We start from the raw sequence: 15,480 nt of genomic DNA, 5'->3' as shown, positions 1-15,480 counted from the left end.
GAAGTCTGCCTGGGTCTGCACAGGTTTTGCCCTTGGCGGCTTCTTTCAGGGATGGGGCTGGGGGCGCAGGCTCAGTGCGCCTTAACTGCGGTTGCCTCGCACCAGCACCAGCCGTTTCTAAGGAGACTCTGCCCGCGCTTGAACGTTGAGCCGGGGTACCCCTCCCCTTCTCCCATTTGTCTCTGCCTAATTGAACTCTGGTTGGCCCTCTTCCAGCACTGTCCTGTTTCACCTACTGATAAATAGTCTTTCGCTTCTAGTTGCAGAGCTAAACAAACCCCCAGAATGGACCACTGTTCATCTTAGCTACGTCCCCGTGCAGAAACCAGGGCGGCAGGCCATCGCTGTGGTTTCGCAGCAAATTGGCAGCGTTCACCAGTTACTTGCTGGAACGTCAGAAACCCGGATGTGGAATGGCTTTTCCCCAGAGGTTCACTGGAGAACCTCGTTTTAGGTTTAAGAAAAAGACCTGGGCTTTGTTCTAGCTTCTTGCTAAAGTTGGGGAGTTCTAAATGATGGCCGGAGTGACGTCAGGTAAATATTCCTTCTCCTAGATGAATGAGAGAGAATTTAGCACACAATAGGTATCTACATCTATCTATCCACAGATACTATAGGAAACCAGAAACTTGTGTTTCATGCGTCAGCTTCTATACACCCAGAAATCAAAGTAACCAAAGTTTGGAGAGCCAAGATTTCCACAGATACTCAAAAGCCAGCCTCAGATTTATGGAAGCAAAGTCTGCCAACTGGGTTGGGCCTCCCTGGGGAAGTGAATTAGCATCCGGATTGTTAAAAAAAAAAAAAAAAAGAAATTTTAGGAAAGTATAAATGTGGAATGTCCTGCCTACATTTTTTGTTTTGGGTTGTCCTTTTTTTAAAAAAAATTTTTTGACATAATTTTAGACAGATAAACAACCTTAGCCATCAGTCACCGTGTCACAGATGAAGCCGGAACAGGAACAGTAACTCACTTCAGGTTGTATGCTAGTTAGTATTTATTACGGAACTCAGACTTGCTTCCCAGCCCAGTGTTCCGTGATTTCCAAAATACCGTTGCGGTTCACACAAGACAAGAGATCGTTTTTTCTTCTAGAATGATGGCTTAGCCCCACCCAAAAGCGAATGTTCATTGATGTTTTTTCAAAGCCTTTATGAGTAGTAGCTCTGACTTCGGGTCAGCAAAATAGGTCATTATCTGGACCACTGAAGAAGGTGGTTTGAGATTATCAGTAGATTCTGCCAACTTGCATATCTCGCACGGGCTGTCAATAAATTCATAGTTTCATTTGCTCCTTTGTTCACACCTTGTTTCTCCTGTGTGAAAGGCTCTCTCTAGAATGGACTCTGAGAATATTCAAAAGGGAATATGACACCGTCTGTGATACAACACCCATATAAGTCAGTAAGTAATAAACATTGCTAAAGGCCCTATTTCATAGCATAGTGATGACTTCCTTTATTTTATAAAAATAACACGGTCCTTGATTTTAAAAAAATTCAAATAATAGGGCAGTTTAAAATGAAAAACAAACCCCCTTCCAACCCAGACTCCTAATCCCGCTCCTCAACAATTCCCTGTGTACCTTCCAGACATTGTCCTGTACACACATCCATTGATCTCCTCTTTTTATATAAATGAGGGCATATAAATCATATTATTCTATGTCTTGGTTTTTGCACTTGGCCATATACCTTGGTAATCTTTCTATCTCGGCACACACGGCTCTGAATTTCCTTCTAGCTTTGGAGCATTCCGTTGAGATGATATGCCATAAATTTTTAACCAGCCCCGCATTACGGATATTAGTTGTTTTCAGTTTTTGCTCTTGTCAACAATGCGGCAATCATTACGCTTTTGCACACATCCTTATGTGCATTTTAGGCATATCTGTAGAATAAATTCCTAGGAACTGAAATTGCTGGGTCAAAGGTCATATTAATTTTCTAATTTTGTTAGAGATTGACAAAAAACACTCTTAAGAGAACGTGAAACAAACACATCTAAGGACGCTGTGCTAATTTCCACCCCCCTCCACAGTGTGTGCGACTGCTGGCTTCCCAGACCCTGGCACCTAGCTGTGTCAAGGTGACAGGCGAAAACAGTGTCCAGTCCACGTCGTAGTTTTTTTTTTTTTTAAAGATTGGCACCTGGGCTAACAACTGTTGCCAATCTTTTTTTTTTTTTTTTTCTGCTTTATTTCCCAAACCCCCCGGGTACACAGTTGTATATCTTAGTTGCAGGTCCTTCTAGTTGTGGGATGTGGGACGCAACCTCAACATGGCCTGATGAGCGGTGCCATGTCCGCGCCCAGGGTCTGAACCCTGGGCCGCCGCAGCGGAGCACACGAACTTAACCACTGGACCACAGAGCCGGCCCCCGTCGTAGTTCTTAATTTTCAGTGAGTGGGAGCATCTTTCCATGTTGACAATCTATTTATGATGATTTTTATGTGAACTATCTGCCTTTTCCATTTCCCTTCTAAAATTATTTATTAAAAAATCTCAACATGTTTTTTTGAAGCAATCTTTGTCTTATGTGTTGCAAATATTTCTTTCTCAGTTTGTCATCTGTCTTTGGTATATTTTACTATACTGAAGTTGAAGAGATATATAGATCCATATCTATATCTATGAATATATACATCTATATATCTCACGCATCACGCATATGAGAGAGAGAGACAGAAAGAGGGAGCTTAAATCACCCTATGATTTCTGAGGCTCTGAGGTTTGCGTCCTGCTTTGAAAGGACTTTCTCCATTCCAAATTGTAAAATAAATTATCCCATATTTTTTTCTAGTGATCCTATGGTTATATTTTTAAAAATTCAAATCTTTGATTCTGACATCCACTTCAGGTTAGAAGGTAGGACTTGAAACATCTTTGTTCACGTGGTAACACCAACAAAAACCCAGACATATAAAAATCACACTTTTCGAAGGGGCTAAGAAAGATCTGGGACAAAGGGAGGCTTACTGAACTGAGTTTCTGAGAAACGAGCCCTCCGCTGGCAAACGGAGAGTCAGGACAGCCGACCCCCAGGGAAGAGTTTGTGGTTTAGGTATGGCAGGGACTTTGCAGGAAGGAGAAGAAATCAGCTGAGCCTCTGATGGTGGTGGAGGCTAGAGAGGTGAATCCGAAATGTGGAAGTGTCCCAATTACAAAAACAAATGGTCCCAACAACTTCTCCCCTCAAACTTTGACCGAAAAGAATCAGACAAGAAAGGACTAAAATGCAGAGCAAAGTCACCAAGAACCCCGAATTCCCACAGAGCTTGGATTCCAGGGTTCTGCTGACTTGAATCCAAAGTAAATGAAAAATATTTAAAATGGAAGACCATCAGCTCAAATATTGGTAATGTCAAAAAGACAGCAGTAGTGTGCGAGTTGGGGGGTCCGTCTAAGCATAAATAATCTCAATCTAATTAAAACTTCAGCCCAGATCCGGGTCAATCTGACTCCAGAAGGAATGTGAATAATTGGCCCTTCAGCCTGCCAGACAGAGAGAAAGGGCCTGCATTCTCTGAGAAATAAAATGTGAAGATTATTATACTTCAGTCTTCACTGTCTTTGTATACACGTTTATGAGATACAGTAAAAATTTATGAGGCATGCAAACAAACAGGAGACACTGACCAACAGTCAAGAGAAAGCATGGTCAATAGAGGCAGACCGGCCGTTAACCCCAGTTATTGGAATGAAGAAGAATTTTAAAACAATTATTATAAACATTTTTAAGAATTTACAGAGAAAGGTGAATGTAAGAGATAGGGGTATCTCAGGCAAGAAAAGTGAACACTAAAAAAGGAGAAAATGGAAATTCTAGCATGATAAAATGCAATGCCTGAAATAAAAAGTTCACTAGATGATATTAACAGCAGTTTGAATCCTCAAAAGCCAACATTAGTGGGGCCTGCCCAGTGGTGTAGTGGTTAGGTTCACACACTCCACTTCAGCAGCCTGGGGTTTGCCTACCATCGCTCATCAAGCCATGCTGAGGCAGTGTCCCACATAGAAGAACTGGAAGGACCTACAGCTAGGACAGACAACTAGGTACTGGGGCTGTGGGCAGGGGAAAAAAAGAAGATTGGCAACAGAACTTAGCTCAGGGCCAATCTTCCTCACCAAAAAAAAACAAAGAAAGAAAGAAAACATTAATGAACTTGAACAGCAGTTATAGATATTATCCAACTGAGTCAGAGATTGAAAAGAGATTTTTAAAAAATGGAATGTCAAGAATGATGACTGACTTCTCATCAGAAATAATACAAGACAGAAGACAATGAAATGATCATTTTAAGTGCTGAACGAAAAAACACCAGCATTCAACCTAGAATTCTATATATAGTGACACTAACTTTCAGAGGCAGCAGGTGGACAAATCATGTGTGAAAGAAACAAAGTCACCAGTGTGGGGATCACAAGGAGGGAGTGACAGATGTCCACTTCCGAGACAAGAAGATGCCTGGTCCCCAGAGTTCTCATTGGGTCGTTAGTGCTGGTGCTGTGTCTTGACTGGTAAGTGGCTGTCCAGTCACTGATGTATTTCCCAATTCCTCTGTTTTCTTTCTTTCTCTTAATGTCATCATCTGAAGTAAGAGGATGTCTGTATTCCTTGTAACCTAAAAGAGCCAAATTAACATCATTCCTTGAGACAAGATGAATTCTCAACTTCGTTTTTGGTTCGTTTCACAAACGTTTTATGTTAAAGCACAGAGAAGAAGCCAGCACAGCAAAGGAAAAGAGCACAGGACAGCTTCCCGGGGTCCCAGACCCACTCTAGGCAGCCGTTTCCTTCCCACACATGATGACTAACTATCTTTCAATTAAAATTATGTAAATTTTCACCAACTCTCTTCAGAGAGAATACAAAGAAAGAATGAAACAGTACCACTGGTTTACGGGCAATCAAAGAGAACAGACTGCTGGCTTTGATGAGAGAATCCAAATTTTTAATGAAGAATGTTGACAAGCGTCTGGGGGAAAGTCTACACGTAGCTATCAGGAGAGGAGCGGGGAAGAACTTTTCACTGGTCTGTGCGTTCTGAGCGCGAGTGAGTTTATGAGAGTCTCTTATAAATCGCCATCACGATAATAAACTGTCCCCTGGTAGTTAGCATTTAGCAGTGTGTTTTAGCTGTAGCTCATATTCAACAAATAGCAGGTTAGCTATCACCGGGAATTCTTATTGTGGGAAACGTTACCCGCCAGCCCCTCCACCATAGTGGGATATCCCCAGTTATTTTTAGGGCAGTGGTGTTTCCAAATTGTTGTTTAGATTCCACTCTCTGCCGAGACCTGGTCCCAAAATGGATGTCCTTCCTTTGCCTCTGAAACCTTCATTTTACACGCACTTGGAAGGGCGCCTTAGCAGTAGCTTAATAAGGGAGTTATCAGGATTCACAGAATTTGGTGTTAGCAAACTACCATTAGCAGCTTCTAGAGTTGACCGAAGATTCAAGCTCAGAATTCTTCTAAAAAGCCTGGCTGATCTTTTCGTGCTTGTTGAGGTCACAAAGCTTCCCAGAGGGTGATGTTGTCCGTGCCTGATCACTCTAGATATGTCATCGTATCTGGAAGATTTCGGCAACAAATGATGGAAACCTGACTTGAAAGGCATAATCAATAAGGGCATCTATTGTTCCACATAACAAGGAGTCTCAAATTGTGACAGCTCTGCTTCTTTGGGTCTCTTTTGGCTCTTCCCTGTCTCTGTATCAGTTTTGTCCTTGGGCTAGCGCCTCTCAAGTTTGCTAGGTAGATAAAGCACTTGCAGGCACTATATTCTGGCATAGCAATATCCAGAAAAGCTTTTGTCACCTGTCTGTGCCTAACCCCATCACCAGCAAGGAGAACTGGACTAATTTAGACAAACTGGAATCTACCACCTGGAGCTGGGGATGGGCCGGTCTCTCCTAACGGGCTTGGCTGTGCAGAGAGTATATTCCTCAACAATTTCTGGGCCCTGTTAGGAAGGAGGAAAGATGAATGGGTTTTAGGTGACTTAGGGAATTCGGCCCATTATATTTTTCAATTGCTGGTATTGCCACTTTTTAACCACAAATTACAGTTTCTTCCATTTCATTATTCTTAGTTTGCCATGGACTATTTTACTAAGTTTACAATGTGTAGCGATGCGTTATCTTCATCAATATTTCGGACTTTAATTTTCCCATAACTTAATTTAAAGACGTGAACTTTGGGGACCCAGAATAAATTACCCACATTCTGCTGCCAAAGCAGATAAATCCATAATCTTTACCTCCATCACTGATACCCCGACTGGCTTCTCCAGGGACCCTTGTTGTTACCAGAGTTTTTCCTATAAAAAGAGAAAAAAGAAAAAGTGAGTCATGTGTGCTTATGGGCTATGTTATTCTGCCTAAGTGGGCTCTGCTCAGAAAGGTGTGAGAACCTTTGCTTTGGGCGGGAACTCCCGTTAGCTTCTCCCCGTTCTTCTCTGCCCTGATGAAGAAAGCAGATAGAGTCTGAAATATCTTGTGTGCTTGCCTCGGTCTTAGGGCAGCGCAGACCCAGCGCCTCCTCATTCATCTCTTCTGTCTGGAATTGGCAGAAACGAGATTGCCTTCTTCAGTTGACCTGCTTCTTTTATAAACTGAAAAGATCAAAGCTCTGGAACTAAAAATACAACTATTCTGGCTGGAGTAATTCCAAGTCAGTTACTGCTATCATTAGGCATTAAGTTGAAATATTGGCACTTAAATTGTACATGTGACGACTTCAGGCCCTGATGACATCTCACTTAGATTATTCCACCTGCTTCTTACTGGATCTCTCTGACGCCTCCAATTCATCTTGCACAGGATTCTAGAGGGATTTTTCAAGAACACAAATCTGATCCTGTCCTTTCCCCGCCTAAAATCCTTAAATTGATTTCTACAAGCGTCTTAGTCTCTTTGGGCTGCTGTAACAGAATACATAGATTAGCTTAGAACAACAGACATTTATTTCTCACGGTTCTGGAGGCTGCAAGTCCGAGAACAAGGTGCAGGCAGATTTGGTGTCTGGTGTGAACCCACTTCCTGGTACATAGATGTCGTCTTCTTGCTATGTCCTCACGTGATGGAAGGGGCAAGGGAGCTCTCTGGGGTCCCTTTTCGAAGGGCACTAATCTATTCATGGGACCTCCATTCTCATGACCTCATCACCTCCTGAAGGCCCAATCTCCTAATACCATCACCTTGGGGGTTAGGATTTCAACATAGGAATCTGAGCCGAGGGACACAAACATTCGGTCCATAATAAAAGGTAAATGCGCGCACATGCCTATTCATGTTCTGGCCTCTGCCTTTCTTTCCAACTTCATCTCTTGCCCCCGTCCTCAGCAAAATCTCGCTGGGCACTGCAGTCCGACACCATTCTTGCGGTATCTGGAAAATACTGTGTTCTTCCTGGCTTCCAGCCTTTGCACGCGTTGCTCCCTCTACCAGGAATATTCTTTCTTCTTTATCTTCTGTTCCATTCCCGTTTATCCTTCAAAATCCATTCCCAACACCATATTCTCTTTCAAAGTCTGCCTTTACTCTACTAGGAAAAGTCAGTTCCTACCTTTGATGCAGTATTAGTAACAAACGTTTAACGCTGTGGTCTTCAGAGCCAAACTATCTAGGTTCAAATTCAAGTTCTACCCTTTACTGGCCGTGTGACCTTGTCAAGGACTACACAGGATTTGAGATGTTATCCTACTTGCAAGCTACCGAGCTTGCCTGTTAGTGCTTGATAGATGCTGGCAGGAGACACGAGACTCCTGGGTCAGAGACAAAGGACTTTGTTGCTCACGACTAAAGCAGTAGATTGAACTTCATGTTAGTTTGCGTTGGCTCCCTATGACCGCAAGTCCCATGGTGGTAATTCACAGGGCCCATTACGGATGTCTGCACACACAGTGGTTGCATTATAGGACACGAACATGGAACTTGGAGGAATCATCACTTTTATAATAAGTGGAATAAAAAGCCTTCTTTTTGTCCAGGGGAAGATGCTATCTCATCACTCTGGGCTGCTTGCTGCAAACACAGCTATGGGAAATAGCTCAGGTCAAGAGCGGTCAGGGCCATGAGTGCTTGACACACCCAGGAAGATGGTGCAGGAACGCTCAGGGTCCACAGTGGATTGTCTCTCCCAAAAGCCTTGGACACATTATTTAACTTCTTTGTACCTCGCTCTCCTTGTTGCTTAAGTTGGCATGATAATAGTTGCTGCATCATAGGGGTGTTGTAAGGGTTAAAAGAGCCAGTATATGTTCAGCTCTTGGACCAGCTCCCAGCCCAGAATAGTGATCAGTAAGTGCTAGTTATTATTATTAATAGCCCTCCAATCTGCCCCCTTCCTGCTATCCACATATTTTATTTGTAGCTTTTATTACTTCTCCCGGTAAGTATTTGTTTACACATTTCTCTTTTCTCCTGGCCTAAGAGCTCCCTCGGGCACACTCATCTTTGGATCCCAGATGCCAATGTAGGGCGGACAATGACTGCATTTGGCTATGCCTACATCTACTCAGCAGAGTCCTTTCTCTGTCCTTTTGATCAAATTTGAAGACTTTAAACTCTGCAGTCCTTTGGGGAAAAGAAAAATCTCTCTCTTTTATGTAGTGCTCTTTTCTAACAGAATGACCTGGAATGGTAATTGTGCCGTCCATACAAGAAGATTAAGTAGTTCCTGCAAAAGGTGGAAAATTGTCTACTCTCGTCTGTTTCCATTTTCGTAAAATAAGAGTAATACTAGTATTTTGGGGGCGTTTAAATGGGTTAATGTATGTAACATGCTTAGGACAGCACTCAGCACAAACTCAATGTATGTTGGCTCTTTATTCCTCACTAGATCCCATATCCTATTACACTCGTTGAGTCGTAAAGGCTAAAGGGATGGCTAAATGTATTTCAGTCACTTGTGATGCTAAAGAGAAAAGACAAATTTAGTTTCCACTGTTATTGCTTTAATTCAGAAAACAGTCTATCTAGGGATAAGAGTCAGATGGGTCATTGTTCTATCGGCTGCTTCTCAGAAAATAATCCAGGTCAACCCATGCAAGCTGTTCTTGTGAAGCTGGCTGCGCCCAATGGGCCTCCTCTGTCCACACGGAAGCAGCGAAAAGAGATGACCCGCCACCTGGCACCTAACACAGGTTCTGGTCTACGAGCGCCACTCAATAAATCTCTGAAGGATGAGTAAATAGAGGAATGCATGAACAAAATTAATGAAGAATAAAAAAGTTACTGAAACTCTTTAATATGATCGTTGTTTCACATACCTGATAGGAAAATCATCACCCAGTATTTTTTTCCGAATTAACTGGGCTCTAAATGGACGGCTAAGTGTTCCTGTTAGAACGTCAAATTCTGTTAGCTGAGTTTCCTAAAATTATGGTCCTTCGCCCGACTGCTTTGACTGTGCAAAACTTACTGAAAAAAAGGCTTCCCTGTCATCTGGCACCACGGACTGTTTTGTTAGCTAGAAAATGTAGCCTTGTAATCGGTATGTGGTTTACTGGCCTCTGGTGTATAATAAATAGCCGAAGCCCCTCTCGCCCTGGAAACATTAGCACCGAGACATGCGGCCGGCCCTGCGGGTGAGACCAGATTGACTACAGGTCTGCGCTTTCCTTGGGTTTCACAACAGGACCTGTGTTGTTTCTTCTACCACAGCCTACGGAGAACGAGGATTGAATCCACAGCTGCTGCCAGTGTTGGCTCACCTCTGACGGCACACACCTGCCCGGCTGGCCGGCGAGCCACAGAATGAATGCCCTTCTTATCTGAGGGGAGAGCAAGGTGAGAAAAAGATGGGATGGACAGGAAGGTAGTTCAACAAACAGAAAGCATCCAAGAGTGGATGTTCTGGTCCTGGTTCTAACCCCTCCTGGCCCTGCTGTGGATTGTACTCATCAGGGTTCTCCAGGGAGACAGAACCAATAGGAGACATATACGTGTATATGTATATGAAGAGATTTATTATAAGGGTTTGGCTCACACAACTATGGAGGCTGAGAAGTCTCACCATCTGCCATCTGCAAGCTGGAGGCCCAGGAAAGCTAGTGGTCTAATTCCGGTCTGAGTGCAAAGGCCTGAGAACCAGGGGCGCCGACGGTGGAAGTCCCAGTCCAAGGGCAGGAGAAGCCCGAGGTCCCCGTCCAGCAGGTAGGCAGGAAGCAAAAGGGGCGACTTTCCTTCTTCTGCCTTCTTGTTTACTATTCAGGTCCTCATGGATTGGATGAGGCTGACCTGCATTGGGGAGTGTGATCTTCTTTACTGAGCCCACTGATTCAATGCTAATCTTATCCAGAAACACCCTCACAGAGACATCTGGAAATAGTGTTTGATCCAGGCACCTCTTGGCCCAGTCAAGTTGACACACAAAATTAACTATCACAGATGTGCATGGTTTTTACATGTGTGCATATGTACATACAAAATGTATATTCTTTAAAAAATATATAACCCACTACTTAACCTAAATAATTATAGAATATGATAACTATAAGATACTTTATTATTTTTCAGATCAAGAGGCTCATGTGTCCAAAATCACATACGTAGTCAAAGTAGGCCCCGAATTAGCTCTTGGATGTTCTGACTCCCACTCTCCGGCACTCGCCACACTGGACCGTAGTTCCTCAACTGTGCCCCTCAGTATTAACTATTTCATAGAATCGTTTGCATCTGAAACAGCCTATATAAAGAACTCAAGTTCATTTTTGGAAAAAAAAGGTTGAGTATCCAATAAATACCAGATCTTTAGAGAATTCTCATGAGTACAGACAAGGAAATGAGAAGCACATCAGAGTATTGCAAGATGCTCACCCATCCCTTATCTTGGCCAGGTGGGAAGACCACATCCTCAAACTGCCTGTGCAGCATGGCGTGGACCACATGATTGAGTGCGGGAAACGGAATATAGGCAGAAGTGACATCCTTCACCACCAGGCTGGGCCATCGGACATCCAGTGCCATCTTCCACAGCCTCTCCCTTCCGTGTCAGCATGGCTGGGAGCTGGGGGAACTGCACAATGAGCAGAGACAAGTTTTGAGGAAGCTGCCTAGGAAAGCTGCCTGACCTACACAGGAGCATATGAGCAAAAACGAAAATTGTATTGTGTTAAACAACTGCACACCAGAGCTGTTTGTTACGGAAGTGTGTCAAACTTTGTCAGTGCCCACTCACATCGCCTGCCTCTACTGGAGCTCCCCTGCAGCTTCAGTCTGGGGCATTCAGGGACCCGGTTCTCCCTCTGTCTTAGAGCTTTCTCCGGCCGTAACAGATTGTGTGTCCTGCATGTGGGACAGGTGAGAAACGCTAGGAGGCTGATGCCTTTAGGAAGAGCCCTCAACAGTCAGGGATAGAAGCTGGTGGGTAGGTAGCTCAGCTTTCTTGCCTCTTGGGGAGTCTGTTGTAAGCTACGCCCTGTGTATCCTCTCAGAGGTCCCAGGCAGGACGGAGCCCCAGGCCCCACACCGGTAACCCTCTCACTCTAGCAAACTTAATGGGTCTTCCTTCCTTCTCATCTGACTTCTGCTCTCCTTCACCGTATTTCTGGGATCGCTTCCCAAATAAACTATTTACACCCAACTCCTTTCCTCAGAGCTCTACTACCAGGGGAGGCCAAACTCATACATGACAACTCGCCTTAATTTCCCTAGTACGAGCAGAATATAGTTGAATGAATAGAATATGCACTCGAATATTTTCAGGATTATGAGTTCTAATTCTGTCTATGGTTCCAGTGCATGACCCAGTCAATGAGCATAGTCTTTCTTGAGTAGTACTTGAGGCAAATGGCAGCAAATAATGAACAATCCTGAAATTATTCGCAAATGTTATTTTTTAAGTAATTAGCAAAAATACATAATATTTAAAGAGTGTCTTCGGTTACAAAAGCAGAACACGTTCTGCTTTGGTATTTAAAATGTGGAAAACACAGAAAATCCTAAAGAAGAGAATAAAATGCTCCATTATCCCATGGTTGCTTTGAAAATTTGGGTGTACAGCTTTCTGGCGCTTTTTTCTATGCATATATATTTTGACAAAATGGGATCATATTGTATAAATAGTATTGTAACTTGATTTTCTCTTTTACCAAAAACCAGACATATAGCCTTCAGTGGTAGCCCAGGCATACTTTAGGAAGTGGATTAACTCTATCAATCTGTGGATACTGACTGAAATACTGTGTCAGTATTGTATTTTATTCTGTCCCAGACCCACTTGATATACTGAAATGAAAATATTCAAAGATCAAGAAAAATCCATATTTACTTAGCACACTCCACACAATCAGAGGTTTTTTCTCTCCGTTTTGTTATCTCTGGAGTCCAGAACAATGCTTGGCATAATAAGCTTTTGATAAATATCTATTTAATAAATAAAGGAGTAACAAAGCATCTGACACGATCTTGCTAATTGGATTAGACCCACTGTGTAGTCAACGGGAAGCAACAATCCGCGTTTAATACTGGGATGACTTTATCACATGTGGTCTACCTTCTTCCTTTCTTCATATGTCAGACCCTCCTTGTATCAACATCCTGCTTTCCCACAACAACCTAATGTCCCAGAACAGGAGTGAGGTTTCCCACAGGCAAGACACAACTCATTCCTGTTGCAACAACGTTCGCTTTCCTACAATATCACGTTCTTGTAAATCATTCACACAAGGGTACATTTGTCAAGAAAATAATTGTGAGTGTTTTGCAACAGCTGGAACCTAGATTTTATCTCTGTTGGCAACTTGCACTCTTCAGTAATGTGGCTACATGCCCACCGGTCAACAGGCGCCGTGGACCCATTGTCAGAGCTTATGGCCAAAAGTGTTACTGACATTTAATATCCTGAAATCATCAGGCAGGCTCTGAGTTCTCACCCTCAAGTCCAGAGGAGATCTTCATGATTTATACTAACGTTCCTGCCCCTTGGGAGCTTTCCGAGCTTTGAGAAGTGTGGAAGTGGCCTTGGAGACTTACCTCCATGACCAGTTACGTGCCATTGTCACTGTTCTGGTTATTGGTGATTTCAGGTGTCACCTGGCTGAGTAACAATGAAAATGTTACTCCGAAACCTGCTTTAGCTGTACTGGTAAGCTGGCTCCCCAGCTGCGTGTTCCACAGCAGTGGCGTGGTCATCGGTGGAGATGCAGACCCAGAGGCTTGCTCAGCCCCTACCAGCCAGACATCAGCGGCTTGTCGACAACATCAACTCCCTAACATCCACCTTTGTATGTCCATGTAGCCATCACAGGGCCTTGAGCACAGTAGACATTCATTCAAAGTGAATTAAATTGAACTGAAGAGAATAAGCCATCAATTGACTTACCTTTGTGGTTGGCTTTTCATTGTTTTGGGATAAATGTAGCCACTACTACAACCCTGAAGAAACAAAAGGAAACAGTGGTGACTCTCCTATCTAACCAGTTCAGAAAATGAGATGTGCTTAGGAATTAAACACACGGAGCTAATCCATAGAGTCAGGTGGAGTATTCTGTGTGGATTACTCATGGGCAATAATTAGGACACCAACAGTCCTTGGTTTGAGTGACCACACAGCCAGCATCGTAGTTGCAGGAGGCAGTGGACGGAGGTTGAACAGAGAAAGTTCAGTGCACTGAGATTCGACCAACCACTGACGCCTCCCGGGCTTATTGAGGAATGAGTTTCCTCGTTCATAAAGTAAAATAACTAGATTAGACAATTGCTGAGGAATTGTCAAGTTCTGAAACTTTTTCAGGAGCTGACAACATAGAAATGGATTTGACATAGACGTTTAAAGGTTAGGAAAGACACGGGACAAGTCAACCTTTAATACTGCATTTCATCAAATATCCTTACATTTGCATCACAATTTGGGGTAACCAGCTGACATAGATGAAACGCCAGAAAGTAACAAACAATTTCCAGTACAATAAAAAATGGAATAACATCTTATACTTATTTATGGTCTGCTCCTCTACAAAGAGTAATGGAGAAAAGTTTCACTGAGTATCTCTAGGAGCGAGTTTTAGGTGGAAGTGACTGGGGCTGGGGGGTAGCATGTAACACACAGTATGTGAACACAGAGGCGCATGGAACTGCCCCGAACTCTGCCCAATGTCCCGGCAGCTCTCTGCCAGATGTCTAGCCAGTTCTCTAGGCTAAAAGTCGGTAAGACCACAGCAGAGTTTTTATCTTTACAAAGGCAAGGGTAGGACTTTAAAAGAGATAATCAAGCCCTTTGCCTAAAACGTACCCAGGAGAAAGAAGGACCTATCTGAAAAGTCCACTCTAAGTTTTGCAGATCCCCGTATAAAGGATCTGTGTCCTACCACTAAGGAAAAGAGGTCACAGCTCCGAGTGTGGGATTGACCAGCAAACAACCCGAAGCCCCACGTGGTGGGAAGTGATGGAAAGAAGGAGATACAGGGTGCTCCTGTAGCTTATGGGTTTGGGGGATTTTCACAGAAATTATTCCCGGGAAAGTGACCACCGCACTGAGGAGGACATGTAGAGTGTCGGGGTGGGGGAAGGCTGGCCGTTTCAAACAGTTTCCAGGTAGACAGTACTATATATGCAGAAGCCCAAAGGGGAGACAGGACATCCCTCTCACTCATAGGCAACCTTGGGCAAATTTGACCACACCCCTGGGCCTTGATTTCCTCATATGTAAAATGAGTTGGATGAATAAAACGATCACTTTTGGCTACGAATTTATGAGAAATTCTAACACATATTCCTCATGTCCCCCCTTTTAAAAACTGATTCATTAGAATGGTTGTGCTCTCTTTCATTCAACAGATGATCATTTGCAGTGTTTACCTTAAAAAGTAAAATTAGAACTGATACAAGGGCACACTTATTTGGAGGGGTGGGGAATTAAGCGCCGGTGTAAAACAATAAACAATGCTGAAGTTATGCATCAGAGTGCAGAACACGCTGTTTATATAAGGAAATTACCTTTTGAAAACCTTGTTTAACTTTACACAACCAGGACATCTTGCCAAATAATCAGCCAAAAGGCTGGTAAAGTGACTCTGGGAAAAAAAGCATTATCCCCATTCTGAGGATGTTCTGATACAAATTAGAAAATTTTATGCAGTGGGTTATCTGTTGGGACGGATCGCTCTGTGCTTCAATACTTGGGAAAATACAGCCTTGACTTGAAAAAAACCTCCCTGAAAACGCACCGAAGAGGCAGTGAAAAGAGGTGGCAACTGCTCCCATTGAGACTGCGTTGACGGGCTCGAGGGTGGGGGTGGGGAGGTCAGATTCCTTCCATTTCTTCCGATTTTTCCTCAGCATCGCATTTCCACTTTTACGTGTTCTCTTTCCATCCCCATGGCCAGCCTTTTCACAGGATTCAGAAGTAGAAGCGACCACAGGAAACGAGGGGAAAATGCAGAAAATGAGAAGGGACAGGGTGGATGGTGCAGTAGACGTGTAGGAAGAAGAACTGAGTCAAAAGGGTAATTTAGAAAAGGGAGGAGAAAAT

The 15,480-nt window shown here is 43.4% G+C and overlaps 1 long non-coding RNA gene across 1 annotated transcript in view; it reads right to left on the bottom strand.

Moving 5' to 3' along the window:
- Positions 1–2,175: 2,175 nt before the first annotated feature.
- The window catches only part of LOC103556862 (uncharacterized), a 30,618-nt gene continuing 17,313 nt past the window's right edge, over positions 2,176–15,480 (bottom strand). The window contains exons 2-5 of the long non-coding RNA XR_546314.2: positions 13,333–13,385; positions 10,827–11,025; positions 6,266–6,325; positions 2,176–4,625 (exon numbers count right to left, since the gene is read on the bottom strand). This is a non-coding gene — a long non-coding RNA (uncharacterized lncRNA). The remainder of the gene's footprint in view (positions 4,626–6,265; positions 6,326–10,826; positions 11,026–13,332; positions 13,386–15,480) is intronic.

This window comes from Equus przewalskii, chromosome 30 (assembly GCF_037783145.1).
Source record: "Equus przewalskii isolate Varuska chromosome 30, EquPr2, whole genome shotgun sequence".
Taxonomy (NCBI): domain Eukaryota; kingdom Metazoa; phylum Chordata; class Mammalia; order Perissodactyla; family Equidae; genus Equus; species Equus przewalskii.
Note: the sequence above shows the minus strand (reverse complement) of the source record. Positions and strands in the feature narration are given on the sequence as shown.